We start from the raw sequence: 16,999 nt of genomic DNA on the forward strand, positions 1-16,999 counted from the left end.
TGTTCTGCTACAAAAATTGAATCATAACGGATTGGAAGCAAACGGAAGGCTTTATATTTTCTTGAAAACCTATTGAAATCAATGGGGAAAAAAAATCAGAAGTGTCTAATTCTATTTTTCTGTTCCAGAAACAGAACAGCGAGCCTAAAAGCCCAAATACAGATATTAACTAGCCTTTATGTCGATATATTGATAGGATACTTTTATTTGCAGATACTGTGCCTTTAAAAGTGGTTCCACTGAACTGTGCTGTGTCCATCTCCATTTCAGTGCCATCCTCTAGTTGGCTAACATGTCAGGGTTAAGTGTGTCACATTAAAAATTTACCCTCTTACACATTGAAAACTCATGCATAGAAGGTCTATATAATGTGCACGTTTTTAAATAGTTTGGGCAACTGTTATTAAGTGTCATCTATGTATTTTTTTTAATTAGTAAGAAATTAACACAATCACCACAGAAAACAGTTAAGAAATGTTTCTGAAAATTGTAACACTTTTCCTAATGAACAAGACGCGGACACTGCACCAGTCCTGACCCAGTACACAGCAGCACATCTCAATGGAATTCACTTCTCTGCACAATGCTTAGCTGCGAGTGTGCCGCAAAATGCTGAACGGGCAGAATCCCCAAGTTCGAAGGATCAATGTTAGTCTAATTGATCATATCCTCTTCTATCAGTGAGCTTTACTATGTCCTAAAACTATGCTGTAATTTTCTATAATAGGAAAATCCCTTAAAAGGTAATTTCACAAAGGCGAGCGCTATATCGGGTCGTAAAAGTTGGCCCGATATTGCGCTCTGGAATGTGCAATTTCCCCAAGAATGCGAGGCGTGTGTGTCAAAAAAGCCTTGCATCACTTCAGGGAAGTAGTGATCCTCAAGGACTGGCAAGTGCTTCCCATTGTTTTTAATGGGAAATATTGCATCGCATTCACGTGCACCTTGTACACTGTGCAATGATTTTGTGGCGTTCTGAGGGAATGCCCAAGCATACTATATGGCGCAATTTTTTCCCACACTACGTCTCGCAACACACAAATATCTCCTGATTTTCTTGGTCGTGTTAAAGTGGCATCAACATTAAAGTTTTAGCTTTATACAGCTACTAAGGGGGAAATATTATACTCAGAAAAGATATATAATCACAAACTCCCCTGCCTTCAGACATTATGAGTCCATCGTGATGAAACCGGCAGATGGAGATCCAAGCCACTCCAGAAATAAACCAATAGCACCTCAAAAATTGACTAGCAATTCTCCAGCATTCCAAGAAAAAGTTTTTTATTCACTTCCAATTCTGACCCAGACCTTGTTTCTGGGTTATGCTTCTGCCTTGCCCTTCAGATTTGTTGACTGGTTCCCGTTTCACTCCTGATATCAACTCCTGACTTGCCCCTGGGAATCCCACTTGTGTGGGTGCCTCACCTGTAGGATGAATTAGTGGTTTGGCCAATTTAACTTCTACGAGCAGTACAGCCACTTCAATGTGGCACACAGTTTCAGAACATTGCATAACAATTTCAAATGCTTTAGCAATGTAATCAGTAGAACTCAAGAATACTGAATCTAGAAACTTGGCAACACTGTTTCAGTTTATTGGCCAGGTGGAATCAATTATACTTTCTCTTTACCTATGAAAATGCAGCCAATGAAGCTGAGAAAAAAAAAACAATACTCAACACGGTGCCTGCTAGGTGAGTATTGCCATTTTTTTAGGTAAGCAGCTAGCACTTGTGTTTAGCGCTATTCAAAAACACGGTACAAAGTTGTGCCGCATTTTTAGCAGCGCTAAAAACACTGCCCATTAATTTCAATGCGCAACGCAGGGCTGAAAATGGCTAAAAACAGAACATCCATCGCTTTGAAAGCACAGTGTTGAAAACTCTGCATTTTTATGGTCATAGATCTGGTGTTCTGAGGATAGCTTCCCTTCCCCAGTCAAACTGGCGAATGGCAAATCTCGATCAACAGCCTAATTGTCCAAAGCAACCTTGCTGTGTCCTGGCGCACCATCCTGAACAATGGGGTGCGGCAGCTTGCCTACAAGCTCCAGAACTGAGGAAAATCTCTTCCAGTTATCACTGGGTGTAGTAAGTTGCTCACCACCCCAACCTTGTGTACACAAACCCCACAGTCCGTGCTTATAGTCATGTTGGCAACCAGATAGCCTTTAGTGTCCCCATGGATGCATATCACTTCCAACTTTTCTCCTTGTACCACCACATGCGAAAGAGAGGTAGTGATTAAAGTCACCAGGCTCCCTGAGTCCAACAATGCTGCCGCCCTTGCCCCATTTACTGTTACCTTATACATTTGTGGCTGCGGGTCTTGGGACAGAGATGCACTGCAGACAGGGTGCGCAAACCAGGAGCAGCGCCGGCCAAACGTACACTCCATTGGCTCGGCGCGGGTTGGGCAGTGGGCTGCAATATGCCCCAGAGCCTGGCACTCCCAGCAATCGGGGCGGCTTGGCTCCTCTTGGCAGGTACTGCTCCCTGTGGGTTCTTTGGCCTCTCTTCGACGTTGGTCGAGGACTCCCTCCTCCGGGCCTCCACCCCAGGATTGGCACCACGATGAATGGACCTTGTAGTAGGAAACGTCTTCTCGGCTGTGAGGTATCTCTCCACAAGGGCCACCAACTCATCGGTATTCCAGGTGTCTCCCTGGGCAACCAACCTCTGCATGGGCCTAGGCAGGGACTGCACAAACCAGTCCATCATGACTTTCCACTATCTGCGCGAGTGAGAACGTCTCTGGCTGCAGCCATTTCTGGGCCAGATGTAGCAGGTCAAACATTTGGGACCTTGGCGGCTTCAGCTGGGAGTACTTCCAGCTGTGGACTCTGTTCTCGGACCGCCATGCTCACTCCTAAGCAAGCCAGGAATTTGGGTTTTAGTTTGTTATACTCCAGGGCATCATGCTGGGTTAAATCGTAATAAGCTTTCTGGGATTCCCCAGTTAAATACGGGGCCAACACCTCAGTCCACTGCTCTAGAGGCAACTTTTCCCTTTCCGCCATCCATTCAAAAATGGCGAGGAAAGCTTCCACATCATCTTGCAGGGTCATTTTTTGCAAAGCCCCTCTTATTGTCTTCAAAACCTTGCTCCCGACATGTTGCCTGGGGAGAGCTACAGTCTCTTTAGTCTGAATGGCCTCAGTCAGTATGGCCAATTGTTTACCAGGAGTTGGTTTGTCTCCTGTTGCACTTGTTGCTGCTGAGCGATCGCCTACTGTTGCTGCACATTCATTTACACCAGCTGCTTCACCAATTCCTCCATAGCTGTCGTGGCAGTTTGCATTCTTACTGCGGCTTCCACCCAGGACATGTAACCGTGGGTCTTTTAATGCCAGCGCATCCTTCACCAATTGTAGCAGTGCAGGGGGAAACACACCAGGCCACGACCAAATGCTGAACGACTTTTCTTTTATTCAGGCTTGTAGAACATAACATAAAGTACTGGTAGTCTCCAGATAACAAAAAGATATAAGGAAAGTCCTTTTAAATCAGCAGTCCAGTATTAGCAAACACAGTCTTTAAATTCCAGTAGGGCAAAGTTCCAGCAAACCTTCCCTGCAGCGTGGTGCAGTGTCTCCAGCTCAGTACTCTGTCAGCCTCTGCTGTTCACACAGGACAGCTGCACCAATTTATCCCCCCCCACACACACCTGTCCTGCTCAGGTGGAATTCTGTACCGGAGCGAGGAGCGGACCGGATCTACATAAAGGATGCTAGTAACCTCCGTGATATATATCGTCCGTCCCTCACTTCACCTCTCACCCTGCTACATTACTTAATTTGAGTGTGCTGATCTGAAATTAGTTTTTCTCTTTGAGCTACAGTTTTTTTGCAATTCAAGATTTTAGGTTTTCATCTTAATGTAAAATGTTCAACATTTAGTTTAACATAATGAAGTAAAAGGTCTTGGGCATTATCCTGGTGAAAATATAATAATTTAAAAAATACAGTAAATTCCTTAAAACATATGACGGTATCATTTGTCTACAATTTTGAAATAGAACCAATTAAAAACACTTATTTCAAGCATAAAATTTGCGCTAAACTCATTTAGACTCTATTCAGGCAAGAATTTGCGTTTGTAGCTCTTGTGTTTGTGTACTTGCTGAGGACAATCTCGTTTGATGCTCCAGCAGTAGTCTGCCATCATATTCCTCTCCCATTGCCGCTGATAACACTCTTCCATCATCTTCAGATCTTGATGAAAGCGTTCTCCCTGCTCATCACTAACAGCTCCAAGGTTTTCGGGAAACTTAACAAGGTGACAGTTCAGGAAGTGAATCTTAACGCTCATGTTACATCCAATGTTGTGAAAAGTCAACAGCATCCTTTGAACCAGAAGTACATAGTTTTCTGCTTTTTTGTTGCTAAGAAAGTTCTTTGTAACTGCCACAAAAGACAGCCTTGCTGCTATGAGGGTTCGAATTTGAGGTCCACCGAACACACCTGCTTTTATCTTCTTGAAAGACAAAGCGGGAAAAGCAGAAATATGTTGAAAGCACTCAATTTCTCTATTCAAAGCCTTAACAAACTGCTTCATTAAGCCAAGTTTGATGTGAAGCGGGGGGAAAACGATCCTGTCTCAACTAACTCATTCACAGTATCCTGTCTCGACAGTTCATTCACAATATTTGGCATCCCTACTTCCAGAGCTTCATGTTTCGGCCACTCCTATGTTCAGCTTGGCTGTCCCACAAACACAGAAAGCAAGGATACTTTGTGAAACCCCTGTTGTCCAAGGAGGGAATTTACCATTTTAAGATCCACACAAATGATCCAGTTATGGTCCTGATACTTCACTAAGTCGAGGACAATTTTTATGTCATTATCTTCTCGCAGATGAACTGAATGACCAATTGGAACCGCTGCATAAATATTCCTGTTGTGTAAGAGAACACATTTCAGACTGTTTAGAGCCATCATGAAATAGCTGCCATTCTGTTGGACTGTAAGTGGTAACACCTAACTGGCTGAGAAGACTACTGATATCATGACAGTAAACAAAGTGTGTGTCTTCGGAAAAGAAGTCCACAAAAATGTGTTCACGCTTCCTGAAATGGGATACTTTAGCTGGCCGGTGAAGTATATTCTTTTCTTGAAGCCTGGTGGCTAATAACTCAGCTGCTTTCTTTGATAGGCCCAAATCCCTTACTAAGCCATTCAATTCCGGTTTGCTAAACTGCTGAGGGGTTAATGACTGCTTGGCATCAGAAGATCTTTCAGATTCTACAGCCATTTCCTCATGCATCTTATCTAAATCCCCTTGATCACCATGTTCACTTTCTTCGTATATAGAAGAGACAAAACCATTCAAAACTGGAACTGGGAGTGTCAGTGTTGGATAGGTCGTATTGCTGAAGAAATATTAGGATATGTGATCATACGCAGTTTTTTCTTGCCGATGCCCTTTGTATTGGTAAGGCAGAAATAACAGTCACTGCTGTGGTCTTTAGGTTCATGCCACACCATGGTAATACCAAAAGGCATGCCTTTGTGGGGTTTTTTTGTCCAGTCACGAAGCATTTCCTCACAATTATGACACATATGAGGAGCCCAATTCTTAGCGTGCTCGCCAAGGGGAACTTGAAACCAATATATGCACATGTCACAAATGATGAAATATTGTGACTTTGACGTTGAAATGTGTAGCAGCCACATATATAACAGAAGGTATAAGGATTATTCTTACATTTATGCCTACTCAAAGAAGCGAAAAAACAAAGTAACAGGGTGTCTATCAGATAATTTTTCACATTTAAAAACTACAATTATGTAAAAGTAATGTCTGTAAAACATTACCTTGCAGTTATGTTCAATCTAAGAGTCATTGCCCTTTAACTACAAATTAAAAACCAATGAGCGCCATTAGGGCCTCGTGCACACGGGCAACACGGCATCGCCGCGGGAAAATCGCAGCGATATTGCATTGCTGGTCCATCCGATATCGCTGCGTCTTTTCATGGCAATACTGCAACTTTCTGGCACCACATTTGAGGATTGTAGGGGGTGGGGCTTGAAATATAAGACCTACCCTGAAAATCCGAGTCAGAGCCGGGGACCGCACACGTCCTACCCACATCCAGAATTGCGGGTCCTTCCTCGGTTCTGGTATCTGCGGTGGTCTATGCCACTTCCTCTAAACCCTCCCCCTCCTCCTCCTACGCAACCTGGTCTGACTGAGCAGACCGACATCTGGCATTCGCCGCTGAGCCTCCAACCGGGCATGGTCGTGTGTGACAACGGCCGTAACCTGGTGGCGGCTCGGCAGCCTCACACACGTGCCATGCCTGGCCCACATCTTCAATCTGGTGGTTTAGCGGCTTCTGAAAAACCACTCGCACTTGTCAGACCTGCTCGGCAAGGTGCGCCACGCCTGCGCACATTTCCGCAAGTCCACCACGGACGCTGCCACCCTGCAACATCGGTTTAATCTGACAGATCACCGGCTGCTGTGCAACATGCCCATGCGGTGGAATTCGATGCTCCACATGTTGGCCAGGCTCTATGAGCAGCATAGAGCCATAGTGGAATACCAACTCCAACATGGGCGACGTAGTGGGAGTCAGCCTCCCCAATTCTTTACTGAGGAGTGGGCCTGGATGGCAGACATCTGCCAGGTCCCCAGAAACTTTGAGGAGTCTACCCAGATGGTGAGCGGCGGTGCTGCAATCATTAGCATCACCATTCCTCTGCTATGCCTGCTGAGAAGTTCGCTGCAAAGCATAAAGGCTGACGCTTTGCGGTCGGAACAGGAGACGGGGGAAGAGAGTATGTCGCTTGATAGTCAGAGCACCCTCATGTCTATATCTCAGCGTGTTTTGGAGGAGGAAGAGGAAAAGGAGGGGGAGGAGCAGGAGGAGGGGGAAGAGACAGCTGGGCGCACTGCAGAGGGTACCCATGCTGCTTGCCTCCCATCTGTTCAGCGTGTATGGCCTGTGGACGAGGAGGAAGAGGAGGAGGAGGAGGATCCTGAAAGTGATCTTCCTAGTGAGGACAGCCATGTCTTGCGTACTGGCACCCTGGCACACATGGCTGACTTCATGTTAGGATGCCTTTATCGTGACCCTCGCGTTAGACGCATTCTGGCCACTACGGATTACTGGGTGTGCACCCTTCTCAACCCATGGTATAAGGAGAACCTTTCCACTCTCATTCCCGAAGAGGAAAGGGGTTCAAGAGTGATGCAATACCACAGGGCCCTGGTGGACAAACTGATGGTAAACTTCCCATCTGACAGCGCTAGCGGCAGAAGGCGCAGTTCCGAGGGCCAAGTAGCAGGGGAGGCGTGGAGATCAGGCAGCATGTTCAGCGCAGGCAGGGGAACACTCTCCAAGGCCTTTGCCAGCTTTATGACTCCCCAGCAAGACTGCGTCACCACTCCCCAGTCAAGGCTGAGTCGGAGGGAGCACTGTAAAAAGACGGTGAGGGAGTACGTAGCCAATCGTACCACCGTCCTCCGTGATGCCTCAGCTCTATACAACTATTGGGTGTCAAAGCTGGACACGTGGCACGAACTTGCGCTGTATGCCCTGGAGGTGCTGGCTTGCCCTGCTGCTAGCGTCTTGTCAGAGAGGGTGTTTAGTGCAGGTGGGGGAATCATCACAGACAAGTGTACCCGCCTGTCAACTGCCAGTGCCGACATGCTTACACTCATAAAGATGAACAAAGCCTGGATTTCCCCAGACTTCTCTTCTCCATCAGTGGACAGCAGCGGAACCTAAAGAATCTTTTCGCTGCAACCGCAGATAAAAGCACTCTTCTGTATCATCGGGAAAACGGGGCATTTGTCTTTGTCAATCTGTCTCTGACATTAGTCCTCTAGAAACAACATGTCATCGCGCTGAACGGCCAATTTTTCTGCGGCCCGAAAGGCTCATCTACATCTACCAAAGTTTTTACCATTTTTCTAAGTTTCAAAAGCATTGAGACTGTTACATGAACCAATTTTTTCAACAGGGCTGGCTCCAGGCTCTGTTACAAATTAAGCAACAGTGAGCTATATTTTTAAAAAATGTTTATGGGTTTCACCTGCCCTCTCAGTTAATACATTTTTCAGAGGTACACTTGTACTCTTGGTACACTAATTTTTGGGGCCCACGCCTACACTCCTATCCAACTAATTTTTCCGGCCTTTGCCGACGCTCATGGTATCCCAATGTTTCTGAGGTTGGCCTATACTATTACTACAGAAATTTTACTGGGGTCTGCCTGCTTGCCTATACTTCTGCTACGAGAAAGTTATAGGGGTCTTCCTATACTGCTGCCACTTACATGTTACAGGGGTCTGCCTATACTGCTGCCACTTGAATGTTACAGGGGTTTGCCTATACTTCTGCTACAGAAATGTTACTGGGATCTGTCAATAGTGTTACTACTGAAATGATACAGGGGTCTGCGTATACTTCTGCTACAAAAATGTTACTGGGGTCTGCCTATACTTCAACAACAGAAATGGTGGTGGGGTCTGCCTATACTGCTGCAACAGAAAGGATACTGTGGTCTGCCTATACTGCTGCTACATAACTGTTACTGGGGTCTGCCTATACTTCTGCCACATAAATGTTACAGAGGTCTGCCTATACTGCTGCTACAGAAATGATACTGGGGTCTGCCTATACTGCTGCTACATAACTGTTACTGGGGTCTGCCTATACTTCTGCCACATAACTGTTACTGGGGTCTGCCTATACTGCTGCTACAGAAATGATACTGGGGTCTGCCATACTGCTGCTACATAACTGTTACTGGGGTCTGCCTATACTTCTGCCACATAAATGTTACAGGGGTCTGCCTATACTGCTGCCACTAAAATGTTACAAGAGTCTGCGTATACTTCTGCTACAAAAATGCTACAGGGGTCTGCCTATGCTTCTGCTACAGAAATGTTACAGGGGTCTGCTTATACTGCGGAGACAGACATGTTACTGGGGTCTGCCTTAACTTCTACAGAAATGGTACTGGAGTTTGCCTATACTACTGCTACAAAAATGTTACAGGGGTCTGCCTATGCTTCTGCTACATAAATGTTTCAGGGGTCTGCCTATACTGCTGCTACAGAAACGTTACTGGGGTCTGCCTATACTGTTACTACAGAAATGTTACTCGGCTCTGTCTATACTGTTACAACAGAAATGTTACTGGCGTCTGTCTGTACGGTTACTACTGAAATGTTACAAATACTGGGCTCTGCCTGTACTGCTGCTACTGAAATGTTACATGGGTCTGCATATACTGCTGCTAGATTAATGTTTCAGGGGTCTGCTTATACTACTGCTACAGAAATTTTACAGGGGTCTGTCTATACTGCTGCTACAGAAACGTTACTGGGGTCTGTCTATACTGTTACTACAGAAATGGTACTGGGGTCTCCCTAGACTTCTGCAACATAACTGTTACTGGGGTCAGCTTATACCTTTGCTACAGGAATATTACAGGGGTCTGTGTATACTATGGGTGCACTAAGTATTCCCATCGGGTGTTCTACCTATCTGGCCCCCCATAAAACCCAGAATGTCTAGGGCATGGCGTGTGGGCTGCAGCCAACATGTATTTCCTCTCACGTAACCTCAGCTATCTGGGGCACTGCAATGGGATTTCTTTCTGTACCGTCTGTGTGTTCCTGCTAGCCACCCATGCTGTGGGTGCACACAGACTTGCCATAGCGGAGTTGTACCTGCCTGGCACTTTCAAAAAACCTAGAATGTCTAGGGCATGGCGTGTGGGCCGCAGCCAACATAAATTTCCTCTCACGTAACCTCAGCTATCACGGACACTGCAATGGGATTTCTTTCTGTACCATCTGTGTGTTCCTGCTAGCCACCCATGCTGCGGGTGCACACAGACTTGCCATAGCGGAGTTGTACCTGCCTGGCACTTAAAAAAAAACCAGAATGTCTAGGGCACGGCGTGTGGGCCGCAGCCAACATGTATTTTCTCTCACGTAACCTCAGCTATCCGGGGCACTGCAATAGGACTTCTTTCTGTACCGTCTGTGTGTTCCAGCTAGCCATCCATGCTGCGGGTGCACACAGACTTGCCTTAGCAGAGTTGTACCTACCTGGCACTTTAAAAACAAACCCAGAATGTCTAGGGCATGGTGTGTGGGCCGCAGCCAACATGTATTTCCTCTCACGTAACCTCAGCTATCCGGGGCACTGCAATAGGACTTCTTTCTGTACCGTCCGTGTGTTCCTGCTAGTCACCCATGCTGCGGGTGCACACAGACTTGCCATAGCGGAGTTGTACCTGCCTGGCACTTTTAAAAAAAACAGAATGTCTAGGGGATGGCTTGTGGGCCGCAGCCAACATGTATTTCCTCTCACGTAACCTCAGCTATCCAGGGCACTGCAATGGGATTTCTTGCTGAACCGTCTGTGTGTTCCTGCTAGCCACTCATGCTGCGGGTGCACACAGACTTGCCATAGCGGAGTTGTACCTGTCTGTCCCCAAAACACTGACAGACTTGCGTAGGGTGCAGAGTGCAGATGGTTTACCCCTTGCGTTGTCGATGAGGTATCTGACACCCAAACAGAATGAGTAGTGTGTGGACACATGGAGTCCCCATTGCTATGTCACTCGCAGCACCTTGGGCCACACAAGGTGTTTGCTGGGACAGAGGCTGACCCAGGGCCCGCTCACATACTTACCACACCGAGTATTGCTGCATTGTGGAGATGTGTAGAAGTGCTGGGCTGGCAGCGGAGTCCCCTTTATGCCCACGTTTGCAGCTCCTGACGGAGGTGGCAAAGGATTGGAATGAAGATGAAACGTCAATCTATTATCAATTCTCAACAGCATTGTGGGCTATCGCCCACACTTTAAAAGAGGGTCGCTGCCTGGCCCTGCCAACCCTCTGCAGTGTGTGCCTCCGGTTCCTCCTCATGGCAGACGCACTTATAAATAGACATGAGGGTAGTGTGGCTATGAGGCCAGCGTGTGGCATGAGTGCAGCTGAGGGCTGCGCAGGGGCACTTTTGTGTGCGCTGCGGACGCAGGGTCGTGCGGACAGGTTGGGCAGCATGTACCCAGGAGAAGAGGCAGCAGTGTGTCCCTCAGGCAGTGATTGTGCTTGGTTGGAGGTAGCGTGGTGCTTAGCTAAGGTGTGCCTTGCTAATGAGGGTTTGTCTGAAGTAAAAATTGTTAGGGGGGGGGCCCACTCTTGCCGCTATTGTGGCTTAATAGTGAGACCTAGGAACCTGAGAAGCAGGCCTGCATGTTGCCCCTCGCCTGCCCTATCCGTTTCTGTGTCGTTTCCATCACATTCGTAGGTTTTGCAGATTTGCACAAATGAAAACCTTAGCAAGCATCGGTCATATACAAAAATGCTCGAGTCGCCCATTGACTTCAATCGGGTTCGTTACTCGAAACGAACTCTCGAGCATCGCGGAAAGCTCGACTCAAGCAACAAGCACCCGAGCATTTTGGTGCTCGCTCATCTCTAGTTAGCACTGTTTATTTGTCACTGTGGTAATGTCATGCTATATTATATATAGTTGATGTCATGATGACTAAGTGTGAGGCTAGAAGAAGTATGTAGTCACGTAAAACGACTGACATCTATTGCACTTGGTTGCCCCTGCCCCGTGTATGTTGCTCATGAAATAAAGTAACTGCAGTTTTATATTAGTGATAAGTGTTGCTATTTACTCCTTGATGTTCATTAAAGATTTTTACAATAAAAAAACACTAAAAATTTTATCTTGAAAAATAAAAAACAAAAAGATTTGATATTGCTGCATCCATAGTCCAGTCTATTAAAATAACGTTCAGTGAATGCCATAAAAAATACACAATGCTAGATTTACGCTTTTTTAAATTGAAGAAAAAACAAAAACAAAAAATCCAAAAATGACTAGTCATTCATGTGAGATACGCTCTTGTCTGCTGCAGCAGGGCAGCCTAGGTTGCCAGGAAATCAAGTTACCTGGCAGTCGGGGCAGAGTGAAAAGTGTAGTACTGATGCAGCATAGCGGCAACACATTATTGCTGATTGGCTGTACACCTTGTGGGGGGAAGAGGTGATATAAAGAGGGGGAGGCTCTCTGGGTTGGGAATTTTATCTGGAACCTGCCCATAGTTAAAAGAAAAGGTCTGGAATAGGGCTGCTACCATGTGATTGCCCTGGGATTCATCTCAGTGACTGTATCACAAGGCTTACTTGGGAACATGTAGACTCTAGGTTGATAATGGACTTTTATCAACATGGTCTAATCTGGGGAGCAAAATCTAAAGTTATGTTCACATGGTGGAATCCAACGGCAATCTTTCCATGCAGATTCTGCCCCTAAACCATGGCAGGAATTCATGGTTAAGTTGTGTACTTCTGCCGTGGAGCCCCCACACAAATCTAATTAGCCTGTGTGATTGGGCAAAATATTAATGTGGAATCTGTGTTTGAAATTCCGCATGCAGAAATGACAAATCCGTGGTGATTTGCTATTCAAATGAATGGAATGAAGATTTGGTGTAGATTTTGGTGTGGAATCCATGTCAAAATTGGCCATATGAACATATTGTAAGGGATTCCTGTGCATTCACATTTAACTTCAAAGTGGAGAGGTGGTCTTTTTCTGTTGGAATTCCCAAGATGGCTTCCCACAGAATAGGTACCATTAGCAACGCTTGACTTATGTAAAGGAAACTCTAATACATGGTACCAAAGCTGCATATCAAAGCATAGGGCAGGTGGAATTCAGTCATACATGGTAGACAGGCAGAGATCAGAATGGGCAGTAGACAATAAAAGAAAAAGATCAGGTCGAAGCAAGTCAAGTGTCTTAATACTCAGGGGCAGGAGGATGTGGGAATGGTCCTTGTGAGTAATGTGTATTTGCTGGCAAGAAAGTGCATTTACATGCATTTGCCCTTTAAGGATGTAGAAGTCAGTGTGCATGTAAGGCAACCGCAGGTGACATGTCTGGGATAAAGGGCATGGGCTCACAGGGTAGTGACAAACAGCAGTGGAACCCCAGGACATTGGTGAGAAGATGACTCAGATTACAGGCTGTTAGTTTCTGTTCAAGTACAGCTTAAAACAGGGCATTAAACTGTTCTCCTTATCCTTATACAGGTGTCCCCTGAATTTCAGACATCATTTCTTCTGAATTAATATGTGCAGAGGTGGATTTGCCAAAGGTTCTACAGGAAGAAAACCCTTCAGCCCAGCCAGGTTACGGGCCGGTCTAGTCAGGCAGGTTGGTGTCAGCACCTGAGCAGATTCCTGGAACAACTGCATTGTAGTGGGCTCACTGCAGGGATGATGGCAGAGGGCAGATGGGCACAGACCTTTACTGATGGATGCTCTATCGTCGTCAAAGTCAGTTGTGTCTCCTAGGGAAACCCACAGTATGCATTGAGCCAAGAAGGGTACCTTCTTTGGTGGGTTTGGTGCATCTAAGACAAAGTAGGAAGGACCTCTGGAACAGTTTGTTATAGGCTGGTACATTTGTGAACCAGAGTAGCACTTTAGGGAGATTGGGCTCATGTGCTGGTGGACTCTGTGACAACTGAACATGAACTCCCATGGTGATTGAGATCTACAGGTCCAGGTTGAGAACATTCCTTTCCCCATTTTCTTGTTGTGCCTGAAATTGTAAACAAATAAAACCTTGTTTGGCTTTCTTCTTAAGGCTTCATGTCCACTGGGTAATTGTATTTAGTAAATCCGCGCGGGTGACCCGCACGCGTGATCTGCGCCCATAGGGATGCATTGGACACCCGCAGGTAAGTAAATACTTGCAGTTGTCATTTTTCCTTGCCACGCGGATCGCACGTGCAAGAAATCACCCGCAGCATGCTCCATTTCGGATGGCTCCCGCAGGTTTCCATTGAAACAGTCCGTATCCGCGGCACACGCGCAGCTGAATTTTTGCCTTGCCGCGGGAGAGCAGGAGTTAAAAAAAAAAGTGTGCATGGCGTGCCCAGCACATTCGCCGGGGCTGAAGAAAGACGATCCGGTCGTGAAGGAGGGCAGATCCGCAGCGTCCAGACAGGTAAGAAATCTTATTTTCAGGCCTCATGTCTGCGAGAAAGGAGGGACCTGCTGCTGGATTCTGCATGGAGAATCCGCGTGGGCCAGAATTTCCCAGTGGACATGAGGCCTAAGGCTGGGGTCACACGGGATGGAATTTCAGCAGAATTCTCGCGGAATGGCCACACCAAAAAAACGCAAGATTTCCGTGGGATAAGTGTAGCTTCAAAACCCACGGTCTTTAGGTTATGGAGCTGTTCACTGTCAGCATTCCTCTGTGGCTTTCTCTCCTCATAGAGAAGCCGCTACGGAAACGAGAAAAGAATTGACATGCTGCGGAATTAAATTCCGTGCCACATGTCAGTAATCGTGTGGCTTGGTCGCAATGTGCGGACGAGATTTTTGCAAAAGGTCATCCACTTTCCGGGGCAATTCCACCCCGTGTGAAACCAGACTTATTTAGAGCTCCATTGGTATGTACTGCGCCAATCATAAAGCTGCTCACAGCTTACCACCCTCGCACCGACCTTACATGTCTTTGTGGAGGTTGCACTGTCACTAGACCTTCTGTGCTTGCCATTGGGGACGTGTCCAGGGCACCGTATGATCCTGTTGGTATGCTCTGTTGGGTGTGCTATGGTGCACGGTGGATATTCATACAGTAGTTAACTTTTCCTTTGAACTCTGTTGCAACCAGGGGTTCTTTTTGGCTCTTTAGCCTTCCTCTTTAGACTCTGATTTCATTCATTCCTTGCAGTTTGCTTCTAGTTGTGTTCCCGTGAACTGCTTAACTAGGTCAACCTTGTGATATCCAGAATTGTCAAGCCTAAACTTGCTTGCTCTGCTACACAACCGTACAGCTTGGCTCTGCTGCATCATCACCAAGCCTTGTCTGCTCATCTGTGCTGCTAGCCCATGATCACAAGTCTGATTGCAGTTTAAGGATTCACTAAATAGCACCTACGGTAGGTATAGTTCGGCCCTTGACTAAGTTGTTTTAAGGGTTCATTACAAAACAGCTTCTTTCTTGAGGTGCTCTCTCCCTCCCATTCCTCTCCTTGTCCTTCCAAACAGAGCTGCCTGTAACAAGTTATAACAGCAAGTTCCAGCTTTTGTAACTTAGCTCAGTGCAAGCAGGAGAGAATGAAGGATCCTACACCTCCTATTAGCTAACAATGCCCTGCACCCACTCCACTATTTATTGCCCTATTTTATGTATCTAACTTTTAAGTCAAGTTCTTTATCCTCATAGGTATTATAAATATGTAACCTTTTAATGTTCTTTTTAACTATTAATGATGAAGGGACCTACTGTAAGTACCCTCAAACACTTGCTGTTAGTCATTTTAAATCATTCTAATTTTATTTGAATTCACTTACCATTTAAAAAATAATCCCTGGGGCACCTAAGATTAGGGCCATTATGTAAGAGTGTTAGAAACTATTGGTGTAGCCTATGACTCTTAGGCCTCGTTCACAAAAGCGTAATTTTAGTGCAGTATAAGCACGCAAAAAAGCACGCCTGCACTGCACTAAATATCACGTGAATGTTGCGTGAAAATGCCCATTCACTGGAGCAGCGTGTTGCTTAAAAAAAAAAAGCACAGCTTCTCCACGAAAAAAATCTTTCTGCACTATGGGGATATTCCTTGGGGATTCCCAGAGCAGGGAGAGAGAGAGAGAGCAGGTCTACAGGGGCATTAACCCAGAGCAGGGAGAGAGAGAGAGCGGGGCTATGGGGGCATTAACCCAGAGCAGGGAGAGAGAGAGTGCAGGGCTATGGGAGCATTAACCCAGAGCAGAGAGAGAGCGGGGCTATGGGGGTATTAACCCAGAGCAGAGAGAGAGCGGGGCTACGGGGGCATTAACCCAGAGCAGAGAGAGAGAGCGGGATTCCGGAGCATTAACCCATAGCAGAGAGCGGGGCTATGGGGCATTAACCCATAGCAGAGAGCGGGGCTATGGGGCATTAACCCATAGCAGAGAGCGGGGCTGCGGGGCATTAACCCATAGTAGAGAGCGGGGCTACGGGACATTAACCCATAGCAGAGAGCGGGGCTACGGGACATTAACCCATAGCAAAGAGCAGGGCTACGGGACATTAACCCATAGCAGAGAGTGGGGCTATGGGGACATTAACCCATAGCAGAGAGCGAGGCTACGGGGACATTAGCCCATAGCAGAGAGCGGGGCTACGGGGACGTTAACCCATAGCAGAGAGCAGGGCTACAGCACATTAACCCATAGCAGAGAGCGGGGCTACAGGACATTAACCCATAGCAGAGAGTGGGGCTGTGGGACATTAACCCATAGCAGAGAGTGGGGCTATGGGACATTAATCCATAGCAGAGAGTGGGGCTACGGGACATTAATCCATAGCAGAGAGTGGGGCTACGGGACATTAATCCATAGCAGGGAGAGAGAGCCATGCTACGGGGCATTAACCCATAGCAAGAAGAGAAAGCGTGGCCTACGGGGCATTTACCCATAGCAGGGAGAGAGAGTGAGGCTACGGGGCATTTATCCATAGCAGGGAAAGAGAGCGAGGCTGCAGGGCATTTATCCATAGCAGGGAGAGAGAGCGAGGCTACAGGGCATTTACCCATAGCAGGGAGAGGGAGCGAGGCTACAGGGCATTTACCCATAGCAGGGAGAGAGAGAGCGGGACTAAGGGGCATGTGAGCTGTCTTGTTTTTAGTGACATCCCTTTGCTACTAGTGACTGCAAAACCGCTGTATAATATTTTTTGCAAATTTTTAAGAGGAGCATCGTATTTTCTAGATGTGTGGCTGTATTCCCATGCAATTTGGGGAGCCGTGGCTGCATTAGGTATTTTCTGTAGGACAAATTAGTGAACCAGATTTTTACTCCCTTGACTTAAATGAGAGTTGGAATCAGCCATCACAATTCACATAGTTTTTGGTGATTTGGCTCGATCCCAACCCAAACAAATTATTTTACTAATGACTAGTTAACTTCACTGGCGATTCACAGTTTAGTAATATATTATG

General features: G+C 46.5%; 1 protein-coding gene across 2 annotated transcripts in view; it reads left to right on the top strand.

The window, feature by feature from the left end:
- Window positions 1-16,999, top strand: part of LOC136581963 (dipeptidase 2-like) — a 154,945-nt gene that overhangs the window by 19,843 nt on the left and 118,103 nt on the right. The window contains exon 2 of one of the 2 annotated variants that reach the window (XM_066582679.1): window positions 13,089-13,212. The exons of the other annotated variant lie outside the window; for it this stretch is intronic. The gene's annotated coding sequence lies outside the window, so the exon portion shown is untranslated. The remainder of the gene's footprint in view (window positions 1-13,088; window positions 13,213-16,999) is intronic. 2 annotated transcript variants of the gene reach the window in all.

Source organism: Eleutherodactylus coqui, chromosome 11 (genome assembly GCF_035609145.1).
Source record: "Eleutherodactylus coqui strain aEleCoq1 chromosome 11, aEleCoq1.hap1, whole genome shotgun sequence".
Classification (NCBI taxonomy): Eukaryota; Metazoa; Chordata; class Amphibia; order Anura; family Eleutherodactylidae; genus Eleutherodactylus; species Eleutherodactylus coqui.